The sequence below is a fragment of the Scyliorhinus torazame genome, chromosome 4, assembly GCF_047496885.1.
Source record: "Scyliorhinus torazame isolate Kashiwa2021f chromosome 4, sScyTor2.1, whole genome shotgun sequence".
Lineage (NCBI taxonomy): Eukaryota > Metazoa > Chordata > Chondrichthyes > Carcharhiniformes > Scyliorhinidae > Scyliorhinus > Scyliorhinus torazame.
Window position 1 is genome coordinate 186,106,083 of NC_092710.1, and position 12,399 is coordinate 186,118,481.

Below are 12,399 nucleotides of genomic sequence, written 5' to 3' on the forward strand. Positions count from 1 at the left end.
GGTGTAGGGAGGGTGGGGTGTCTGTGGAGGGTTTATGCGGGTGGGACAGACGGTTGAGCTGCTAGTGGTCAGGCCACATAGTCGGTGAACCTGGAGGCGATTAGATTAGCCCCTGGGGCACACATTGTGCAGCCCCCAGTACTTGATCGGGCCCTTGGCTCTCCTCCACATCCTCCTCATAGGATGAGGCATGCCGTTCCTCCACCTCCTCCAGCATGTTGCCCGAAAACGATGTGAGCGACCCTATCAGGGCTGTATTGGAGGGCTCCAGCAGAGCAGTCCAGGCACCTGAATCGCATCTTGAGCAAGCCTATGCATTGCTTGATAATGCCCCACCCCCCACACGTTTTACACAAAGTCGAGTTATTGAAAGCATATGAAGTCTGGGCAATCTTTGACAGGTTTAGGAAATCAGAGGATCAATCCACAGAAGAAAATATCATGGATTTTGATAAATGTTACAAAATACTACAGAGAATTGCACTTGAAATTCCGGAATCCATATTGGCTTTAAATTACTGGACTGTACCCACATTCCCCGTGTTGATAGAATTTTGGTACTAACAGGCTTTCAATTCTGGGGGAATGATTCTTTCCCAAATCAAATGGCTGCAGCCCTGTGAAACGTTTCTGGGAAAATAGTTATTCCCAGTCACTTTCTTAGAATATGCAAACAAAAGTACCATAAACCAAAGGATAGAGGATTCAATGGTGGCTCAATTCTAAGGTCGACCAAATATTAGACGAAAATTCCAAAACGGAGATGAGATTGATGGCAGTGTTATGACCCTCTCAGAGCTCACGGATTATGCACCTCTGGATCCCTGTGAGCACCAAGGAGTATGAACTCCCCCGGTAAAATGAGGCGGGGCTTTCCTTTAACAAGGGGGAAACCTTATTGTTTATATACCGTGACCTGGGTACAGGTCCGTGAGGGTGACCCTTCGGGGCGAGGAGAGTTGGATGTGAATAGCGAATAAACCTGTGTTCATTATATCCTACCATGTGTTCCTGGTGTGTCTCTTTCATTGGATTCTGCAGACAGGAGGTTTGAAAATGGTCATAACCCTAGCCAGTTGGAAAGTTGGGACAAAAGGCGTGCCTGGGATGGTGACCGTAGGCGTTCAAACCCCAAAAATGTATGGGGCATGGTTAATCGATGTTTCCGGTGTGCTTCCCAATATCATTATGTGAGGAACTGTCTCAAAGGAGAAATTGTGTTTTTGAAGTAACCCATGAGATGGATTTATCTGAGACTGAAAATGATGGTGACTGCCGTGGTGGAATTGTATTGGTCGCAATTGATAATAAGCAAATCGATGATCGATATCTTCAACTGTGCAGCTTTAGACATTGGTTGCACTTCTACAGTGTATGTGGTATGGACTGGCTTAACTGCTATCTGGGGTCCCTTCAGTAGACAGACCGGTGAAGGAAAGATGAAAGTGACACCTGCCATCAGGTTCAGAGATAACAACACATTAACCTCCTCCGAACAGATAGTCCTCCTCTGTAAGATCGCAGGGATCAATTTGTTTATCAGTGCTGATGTGGTTTCTAGCGAGATACTGCTAATTTTAAGTTGATCTGTGATGAAAAAGGCTCAGATGACGCTAGACATGAAGAATGATCGAGCTATAGTGTTTGGTACATGTGTGGAGCTGTATTTTACTCAATCTGGCCATTACTGCTTACCACTAAGGAAGCCTTCGGTTTCTCATCAAAAATAACATGACGTTTTGTTAACGACCGAGAATAAGAATTTGGTAGACAAAAATATCATTTGTAAATTACACAGGCAGTTTGCCTATCCAGCACCACAGAAACTGAGGACTCTATATCAAAATGCAGGAGTACTTGATAAAGGATATGGTTACTGAGTATCATGGCCCCAAGGGGCCGGATTGCGTGGGAGCACACAAACCCTGGCTAATGGGGAGTTTGTGCCTGGGAGCAGGACTCCAACAGTGTGGACCAGGGACCTGTTGTATCGTGTTCTGTGCCCGTTAAATTGCCATTGCCTTTCATCAATAACGCCCTTTGTTTATTGCTGGAAGACTCCAGTGTCTGTCTCAAGCCACCACGATGACCTTATTGAACAAATCACTGCTCAATGCAAAATCTGCATTAAATATCCCAAGACACCACCATGCCCTGTTGTGTGCTTGACATTATTTAGTTTAATGATGCAGTTTAACGATTCATTAAAGCTGAGATTTCGGAGATAATTTGGTGAGCTCTACGGCATAGCATATGGCCATCGGAGATATAATTACGGCAAGAAACTATGGTATATTCTGAAAGGGAAGTCCAAAAGGAGTGGAAAGGGGATAGCAAGGTAATAGGGAACAATGGTAATCATACAACACGGCAATCAAATTGTTCGTGTAGATTCTTCGTGATTGATTGTATTGACAATACATTCACAGGTCCTGAACAGCACGTAGAAAATGAGGAGGCACCATGCAGTTTACATACACTTTTTAAAGAATAAATTTAGAATGCCCAATTCATTTTTCCAATTAAGGGGCAATTTAGCGTGGCCAATCCACCTATCCTGCACAAATTTGGGTTGTGGGGTCGAAAAACACATAAACACAGAGAGAATGTGCAAACTCCAGACGGACAGTGACCCAGAGCCGGGATCGAACCTGGGACCTCAGCGCCGTGAGGCAGCCGTGCTACCCACTGCGCCACTATACACATGGTAGTCATGAGGAGCAGATGACGGGAGACACAATTTGATAGACATTGAACAGTGTAATATTCAAGCACAAGATGACGCTATTTGTTCAAAAGTTTAACTAACTAAAGATAACATAGATGCCAGAAGGGACCAGTGTATATGGTGGGATGCTATTATAATATGGAGAGCAGGGGAAATCTCTGGAAAATACAAAAAATGGTTAAATGTGCAGGAGAATGGCAAATTCTATGGATTGGCAAAATCATGTAAAGATGTGGAAACACAAAAATCAGGTATCAGTTGTGACACTCAACCAGAAAGTGGCTGTGACACCAGAAAAATATCGCAAAATTGTGAATGAAGTTCTGCTCTTATGGGAGAATGATGGGAATGATAAGGAGAGGGAAACATGGCCATTACTGCTTACCACTAAGGAAGAGAGACTAAAACAACGTGGTTTCAAGTCTCCTCTCCTCAGCACACTCCTGGCAAATGTCCAAGCGATCGAAAACAAGCTGGACGAGCTTAATGCTAGACTTGCATCTCAGAGGGAAGTAAGAGACTGCTGTATGCTCAGTTTCTCGGAGTCATGGCTTACCTCTGCCTCACTGGACTGTGCCATAAAACCTGACAACTTTGCAATACACCAGATGGGCCGCAAGGCGTCATTGGGCAAAGTGAAAGGTGGAAGAGTTTGTCTCCTCAACTCCACCAGGTGCTCAGACATGGCGACCCTGGAGAACTAATGTTCCCTGGACCTGGAATACCTGACTGTGAAGTGCCGCCCATACTACCATCCACGGGAGTTCACTTCTGCCATTATCACGTCTACACCCACCCCAGGTGGAAGTGAAGAAGGCGCTTGATGAATTGTGCACTGCTATAAGTAAGAGTGAAACAGAATACCCGGAGGCCTTGTTCATCGTGGCCGGGGACTTGAACCAGGCTAACCTCGAGTGTACTGCCAAAATTCCCCCCCCCCCCCCCGCCCCCACCCCCCACCCCCCCGACTGCACTTAGGAAAATCAGACCATAAGACGGTGCTCCTTCTCCAGGCGAAACCTAAGTGGGAGAATCCGGTTAAGAAGGTCATGCAGTGCTGGTCCGAGGCAACAGATAGCTCCTACATGACTACTTGGAGTCAGTGAACTGGTCCATATTCAAGAACTCAATGGCCAACCTAAAAAAATATGCCACCACCCTCACAGACTTCATCAATAAGTGTGTCGAAGACTGTGTGCCAAAGAAGGTAGTACGACGTTCCCCAACCGGAAAACCATTGTTTAATCGGGAGATTCACTCCCAACTGAAGGCCACGTCTGAGGCTGTCAAGACAGATGACCTGACCACACAAGAAATCCAGGTATGACCTCCGCAAAGCCATCAGGGATGCCAAGAGACAATACCAGATTAAGCTAGGGTCACAGACGAATGACACGGATTCTCGTCGGTTGTGGCAAGGCTTAAACAACATAACGAGCCACAAAGCAAAGCCGAGTAGAATCTCTGGCAGCAACATACCCCTCCCTGATGAACTCAATGCATTCTATGCTTGTGTTTGAGTAGGAAACCATCAAACCATTGTCAACTGCCCCAGCAGCCTGGGACACACCCATACCTACTGTCACAGCTTCACAAGTCAGATCGGCTTTCTTGAAAGTGAACCCTCGTAAAGCAATGGGTCCTGCTAGAATCCCTGGTCATGCACTCAGATCCTGCGCAGACCAACTAGTGGATGTGTTCTTCAACCTCTCCCTTTTCCGTTCCAAGTTCCCACCTGCTTCAAGAAGACCGTCATCATACCGGTGGCAAAGAAGAACCAGGTGGTATGCCTCAATGACTACTGTCCAGTGGCCCTGGCATCTATCATTATGAGGTGATTCGAGAGGTTGGTCATGAGACACATCAACTCAATACTCCCAGAATGCCTTGATCCACATGCAATTCATATACTGCCACAACCGGTCCACTGCAGATGCTATCTTCCTGGTCCTAAGCTCATCCTTCGATGAAGAGGACTCCTACGTCAGACTCCTATTCATTGACTGCACCTTCGCCTTCAACACCATAATCCCAGCCAAGCTCATATCAAAACTCCAAAATGTAGGACATGGCTCCTCACTCTGCAACTGGATCTTCAACTTCTTGACCCATAGACAACAATCAGTAAGAATAAACAACAACACCTCCTCCACGATGGTCCTCAATACCGGGGCCGCAAACCTGCGTACTTAGCCCCCTAATAAACTCCCTGAACACACACGGCTGAGTGGCAAAATTTGGCTCCATTGCCATGGGGCTTAAGTGGGGTTCTTTTTCCAAGGGCCAGTGCGGACTCGATGGGCCGAATGGCCTCCTTCTGCACTGTAAATTCAATGTTCATCTACAAGTTTGCTGGTGACACGACCATAGTGGGTCGATCTCAAAAACTGATGAGTCAGAGTACAGGAGGGAGATAGAGAACCTAGTGGCATGGTGTAACGGCAACACTCTCTGTGTCAATATCGGCAAAATTAAGGAGCTGGTCATTGGCTTCAGGAAGCAAAGTATCGTACACACCCCTGTCTGCATCAATGGTGCTGAGGTGGAGATGGGTGACAGCTTCTAATTCCTAGGTATTCACATCACCAACAATCTGTCCTGGTCCACCCATGTCGCGCTATGACCAAGAAAGCACAACGGCCGCCTATACTTCCTCAAGAAACTAAGGAAATTTGGTATGTCCACATTGACTCTTACCAATTTTTACAGATGCATCACAGAAAGCATCCTGTCTGGCTTCATCACAGCCTAGTATGGCAACTTTTCGGCCCAAGACTATAAGAAACTACAGAAAGTCATGACGAAACGTGCAAGTAGGGACAAGGTGGCCGAGCGGTTAAGGCGATGGACTGCTAATTCATTGTGCTCTGCACGCGAGGGTTCGAATCCCATCCTCATCGATCTTTCATCCACCGTTTTCTCAGAAGTGAATCACTTTGGGGGCAGCACGGCAGCACATGTGGTTAGCACTGTGGCTTCACAGCTCCAGGGTCCCAGGTTCGATTCCCCGCTGGATCACTGTGCGGAGTCTGCATGTTCTCCCTGTGTCTGCGTGGGTTTCCTCCGGGTGCTCCGGTTTCCTCCCACAGTCCAAAGACATGCAGGTTAGGTGGATTGGCCATGATAAATTGCCCTTAATGTCCAAAAATGTTTAGAAGGGGTTATTGGGTTATAGGGATAGTGTGGAAGTGAGGGCTTAAATGGGTCGGTGCAGACTCAATGGGCCGAATTGCCTCCTTCTACACTGTATGTTCTATGTATCTATGTGAACACAGCCCAGTCCATCGCGTAAACCCGCCTCCCATCCATGGACTCTGTCTACACTTCCTGCTGTCTTGGGAAAGAGAGCAGCATAATCAAAGACCCCTCGCACATGGGTTATTCTCTCTTCCAACTTCTTCCATCGGGCAGGAGATACAAAAATCTGCAGACAGGCACTAACAGGTTCAAAAACAGCTCATTCCCCGCTGTTACCAGATTCCTAAATGACTCTTATGGACTGAACTGATCTCTTCACACATCTTCTCTATGGAGTAGTACTACACTCCGTATGCTCACCCGCTGCCTGTGTCTATGGTATTTACATTGTGTATTTATGTATGCCAATGTTTTTTCATGTATGGAATGATCTGTCTGGACTGTATGCTGAACAAGACTTTTCACCTCGGTACACGTGACAAATCAAATCATGGAATAGTAGTCAAGAAAGGGACAGGGATGCAAGTAGAGGTTGTACTTTAACGAGAATGAGGCCTAGGGAGCAAGCTATCAATCTGAATAGAAGTAGAAGTCATGATGATCAAGAGATTTTCATTGCTTTAAAAAAAAGGAAACAAAGCAGAAAGAATTAGCAAGTTGGAAGGAATTTGCAGTATAGACTTGATGTACCTGACAGGAAACAGCTAACTTTATCTCACCGGTGGATCTGTACAGAAAAGGTACGTCCAGACCACTTGTATGAAGCCAAAACAAGGTTAGTAGCCTGAGGTTTTGAAGAGAGATTAGGGGATCAGAATGTCAGGGTCCACTCACCTATTGCAGGGCAAGTAAGTTTGAAGATTTATTTTGGCGTCATACACCTGGGAATACAAAACTATTGACATAAAGGTTGCATTTTTACAAGGAGAGAGTTTTTTGAAACTGCCCTAAGAAACTAGTGACGTAGAAGTAAAGCTATGGAAATTAAACAAGATTGAATGATACGTAAGAGTGTGGTATTTTTCCATGAGGTCTGTCCTGTTGAAAATGGGTTGCATTCAGTTAAAAGCAGACCCCGCAATGTTCCACTGGTACCATAAAGAGAAACTAACTGGAATTTTTGTCATGCATGGTGATGATTTCGAAACGTAGAAAATGAAAGCAGGAGGAGGCCATTCGGCCCTACGTGCCTGCTCTACTATACATTATGATCATGGCTGATCAATACCCTGATCCTGCCTTCTCCCTCCATAATGCCTTGATCCCTTTAGCCGCAAGAGCTATGTCTAATTCCTTCTTGAAATTACTTTCTTTGGTAGCAAATTCCACAGATTCATCACTCTCTGGGTGAAGGAATTTCTCCACACCTCAGTCCTCAAATTATGACCTTTAGTTCTGGTCTTCTCCACTATCGGGAACATTCTTCTGAATCTACCTTGTCTAATCTTGTTGGAATTTTGTAAGTTTCTATGAGATCCCCTCTCACTCTTCTAAACTCCAATGAATATAATCCAAACTGATTTAGTCTCTCTGATATGACAGTCCCGCAATCCTAGGAATCGGCCTGGTAAACCTGGTAAACTGCACTCCCTCCATATACTCCAGATGTGGTATCACTAATGCCCAATGCAATTGCAGTAAAACATCTCTAAACTCAAATCCTCTCGCAATGGAGGCCAACATATAATTGGTCTTCTTTGCTGTCTGCTGTACCTGTGCGCTTACTTTCAGCGACTGATGCACGAGGACACCAAGGTCTTGCTGAGTATTCGCCTCTCTTAATTTAGACCCATTCAAATAATAATGTCTTCCTATTTTTTCTACCGAAGTGGATAACCTCATGTATCCACATTATGCTGCATCTACCATGCATGTGTCCACTCAATCAGCCTGTCTAAATCCCACTAAAGCATCTCTGCATCCTCCTCAGCTCACCCTCCCACCCAACTTTGTATCATCTGCAAATTTGGGGACGCACTGTCAAATACGAGTAAGAGGCAATCTAGAAGATAAAGAAGGAATTCAAGGTTAGGAAGTCAGGCTTCCCTGCAGCAGAATACAGGTCAGAGGAACGCGAGTCATTTCTCCTGATCAGATTGATGGCCCAGGGGACTGTTTTGTTATGCTCTTGACGTAGCATAAGCTGCTTCCTTGAGGAGATTGGGGAAGGGCTATGGGCCGACGCCCTGGGTAGGGTTAATACCTCCTCCTCGTGTGCCAGGCTCAGTCTGATACAATTTAAGGTGGTTCACAGAGCGCATCTGACGAGGGCGAGGCTGAGTAGGTTCTTTGGGGTAGAGGATAGATGTGAAAGATGTTCAGGGAGCCCGGCGAACCATGTCCATATGTTTTGGTCATGCCCGGCATTGGAGGGGTTCTGGAGAGGAGTGGCGGGAGTAATGTCCCAGGTGGTGAAAGTCCGGGTCAAGCCAAGCTGGGGGCGAGCAATATTTTGAGTGGTGGATGAGCCGGGAGTGCAGGAGGCGAAAGAGGCCGGAATTCTGGCCTTTGCGTCCCGAGTAGCCCGGCGAAGGGTCTTGCTATTGTGGAAGGAGGCGAAGCCCCCTAGCCTGGAGGCCTGGATTAACAACATGGCGGGGTTCATAAAATTGGAGAGAATTAAGTTCTCTTTGAGAGGGTCTGCACAGGGGTTCTCCAGGCAGTGGCAACCGTTCCTAGAATATCTCGCAGAGCGTTAGAAGAAGGTCGTTCAGCAGCAGCAGCAACCCTGGGGGGGGGGGCGGGGGGAGGGGGGAACGAGAGACTGTTTGAGGGGATGGACGAGCGGGAGATAGCATGGAGGGTGGGGGGAAACGGTACGCGCGGCCAAGAGCCAGTGTATAAAGTTATGTAAATATACCATCTTGCCATGTATATATCTTGCTCAGGGAGAATTTGCGCTATTTTGTTACGGGGGGGTGGGGGGGGGGGGGGGGTGGGGGGTGATGGTTTGTAAGGCGAAAAAAGTTGCGTTGTTAAAAAACCTTAATAAAAAATATATTTTTTTAAAAAGCTGCTTCCTTGATGTGCACTCTGACAAAGGAAGGTTCAGACTTGGAGGTAGCTTTAACACGTTTATTAAACTATTACCAATTCTCCTACTTGGATTCGACGCTACTGTTAATCCTTCTATAGCTACTCAGACTGACAAACCAGTCTGCTACAATCCACGTGGTGGGAGCGATGTGTTTCAAATCAACCCTGTGTACACACTGAGTGTCTCCACTGGAAAGAGATTGAGCATGTGTGATGTGTCCTTTGATATGGGTTGGTGTAATGCCCTCCTGTGTTAGTGTCACCTTTGTGTGTATCGTGACTGCCCATTGGTATGTCCTATCTTACTGACCAATTGGTTGACCGTCTGTGTGTCATGTCTCTAGTGTTCCATCTAGTGTCTAGCTAGGTGTAGTGTATGTACATTAACCCTTTGTATACTTACAGTGATGTATAGCACCACAGGGACTACCGTTGCGACCATTGTCTGTCGGAGGTGTGGTATCGCACACTCCTCATTTGATTATTCCAATTCAGGTGTTAATGAGGCACCACTGCCTTGTGTCTCAACTGGCTTGTTTAAACCTTCAACTGAACTTGAGCCATTTAAGCAATCCTTTACAATCCAGTTTAGATTCATCAAAGATTTTAGAAAGTACACATCTGGGATCATTCTTCCAAATTGATATCCTGACACTAATATATTTTAAAGTGTGATCTTTCAGTCAGTTACAATAAATCCATTTTAAGAATGCATCTGTTTGATGTGAAATGCTTTAGACCCTTTTCTAGATATTGAATTGTCTTGTTTGTCAAAACTGTCTTAGAATCAAAGTCTAGATCACTTTATTGTGGAAGCTATTCATACATACTAATATGCTATATGGTGAAATGCAACAAAGTAAATTACATTTTACATTTGCCTACATACCAAATTCCTGGTTTCAGATGGTGCAATTATGGTGAGTGCTATTATCAGGAACAGCATGTTAATTTTCTTTGATTATCCATTCTACCCTCTTTCATATATTTAATTTATTTTCTATTAATAATTTTATTTTTAGCTCCTTAGCCAAGACGGAGAGCAAGCAATCTGCTCGCCCTTCAATGCCAATGTTCTCATGTAATTTGCCATTAATGGGGGCATGGAAATGGCCCAAGGTAATTTACTGACTACTGTTTTTGCAGACTATCATTTCTCTCTTGCTCATCTTCACCAAGTTCTTATTAACTTCAGTGCCAGAAGTTATTAAATAAGTTTATAGAATCATTGATCTAATGACATCTTGTTTATAGAGGAGAATTACAGGTGCAGTGTCCTTTTTAAGAATTTTAACTATAGATTTTTCTAAGAATCCAATTAATCTGAATAATTTCAATTCCATTCCTAATGAACATACCTCACAATTGAAAGCTATCCCAAATATTACATCCTGAAAAACTTGGGAAGATGCACATTGATCAGAGCATCATAGAAAGAGGCTGCACACCAAAAGCCCATTTAGTCCATCGCGCTTGTGCTGAATCTTCTGAATGAGCTAGCAAATATGTTTCACACTCCTCTGCTCTTTTCCCCTAGCCCTGCAAATGATCTCTTTTCAAATATCTTTCCAATTCCTTTTTGAAAGTTATTATTGAATCTGCGCCCACTCTGTAGCCTTGATATCCTACTATGTGGTGCTCAGGACTGGCCAAAATACTGGTTAGCTTGGGCCTAACCAGTGTTTTATAAAGGTTGGGGTGGCACAGTGGTTCGTAATGCTGCAACACAGCACCAGGGCCTTGGGTGACTGTGTGGAGTTTGCACATTCTCCCCGTGTTTATGTCAGTTTCTCCAGGTGATCCGGTTTCATCCCACAGTCCAAAGATGTGGAGGTTAGGTGAATTCACCATGCTAAATTACCCCTTCATGTCCCAAAAAAAGTTAGGTGGGATTATGGGCATTGGGCAAGGTGGGGTGCTCCTTTGGTGCAGCTTTTCTGGAGAAAGAGAGAGAAAGAGAAAGAGAGACTCACAGCTTCTTCTCTGAGCATCCAGGACTCGACTGTCCTTTCCTTGATTCTCTGAAAACCATCCCATTTGCATAGGACCTAATTACCACCAGTCGCCAGGCAGAATACGACGTTTTGCCAATTCATTGCCCACCAGCCAACCAATAGAACTGAGTCCCTTCGATCTCTGCTTTCCAAAAGCTAGCATAGTGTACTTTTTTGTAACTTTTGAGTTCCTCACTTCCTCTGCTTGACTTAAAGGTATATGTCCATTGATCAAAAATTATAACAGCAAAATGAAGGGAGTCCAAAAATCGGTTTTATGCTGGTGTGAATTTCCTGTGGGGGGTTGCCATGGTGGGTTGGGAAACTGGCTGGTGGCAGGTGAGAAACTGATTTGCATCCCACTAATGTGATGCAGATGAAGACACAACCATGAAAATATGATAGTCTAGAACACAGTTGACCTGCAGAAGTCCTGCGCTGCCTCAGAAGTTGAGGATGGAGGTTGACAGGGACCCTGGAACACCACAGCAGTGCGTGGGGACAGCATTTATCAGGTAGATCTTCCAGTTTCAGTGTCCAAGAAAAGGTCAATCTTCTAGCCTCAGTGTTCTTGGAGATCCATCTTCATTCTTCAGGCAGTCCATCTTCTTTCTTCAATGGTGTGTCAGAGATGTTGGGAGCCTTTTCAATATGGCACCCTGAGATGACCATGGGATGCACATAATCAAGTCCACCCCACCACAGAATAGGGCTTTAAACCCTCACAGGATTTAGTCCTAATCTCCGTGGCCAGAGTTGTGCCTCAGAAATGTAAAGGGTGTTGGTGCATTTTGTTGTGTTTGGTGTTCGATGTCCAGCAAGGAATCTACCAAATGACTTGGGACTTGTCCAAACCAGGATCTTTATTAAATCACACATGGTAAGATCGCGATCATGCAGTTTCTTAGTACTGCCCTGGAACTCCCCCTCGGCACGACTGTCCTCTTGTACATTGTGTAACCATCTCCCGATGTGCCCACACTTATATCTGAGTGCTTTGTCACATGACCCCTGTCTCAAGACTGCATGGTGGGTCTGTACCGCCACCTGCTGGCTGGAGGTTGCACCACCAGCCATCTACAATATTGCTTTCAGACATATCACCACACATTTCTTTTGAATATGTTTTGCTGCAGTTACAGGGGGCATTAGTGCCTCTTTGAAATAACAAAGTCCCTGCTGGTTTTCCGAAGCCTAGAAGTTCCTCTGGTATGAGTCATGGATATTTAGGCATAATCAGGGTAAGACCATAAGACATAGGAGCAGAATTGGGCTACTTGGCCCATCGGGTCTGCTCCACCATTCAATAATGGCTGATATTTTCTCATCCCCATTCTCCTGCCTTCTCCCCATAACCCCTTATTAATCAAGAACCTATCTATTTCTGTCTTAAAGACACTCAGTGATTTGGCCTCCACATCCTTCTGCGGCAAAGAGTTTCAA

General features: G+C 45.2%; 1 protein-coding gene and 1 non-coding gene across 4 annotated transcripts in view; both read left to right on the plus strand.

Annotated features, from left to right (window-relative positions):
* The window catches only part of LOC140410637 (sterile alpha motif domain-containing protein 12-like), a 122,572-nt gene that overhangs the window by 68,781 nt on the left and 41,392 nt on the right, over positions 1 to 12,399 (plus strand). The window lies entirely within an intron of this gene.
* trnas-gcu (transfer RNA serine (anticodon GCU)) lies at positions 5,547 to 5,628 on the plus strand. The gene has a single exon. It is a non-coding gene; the product is annotated as a tRNA-Ser (tRNA).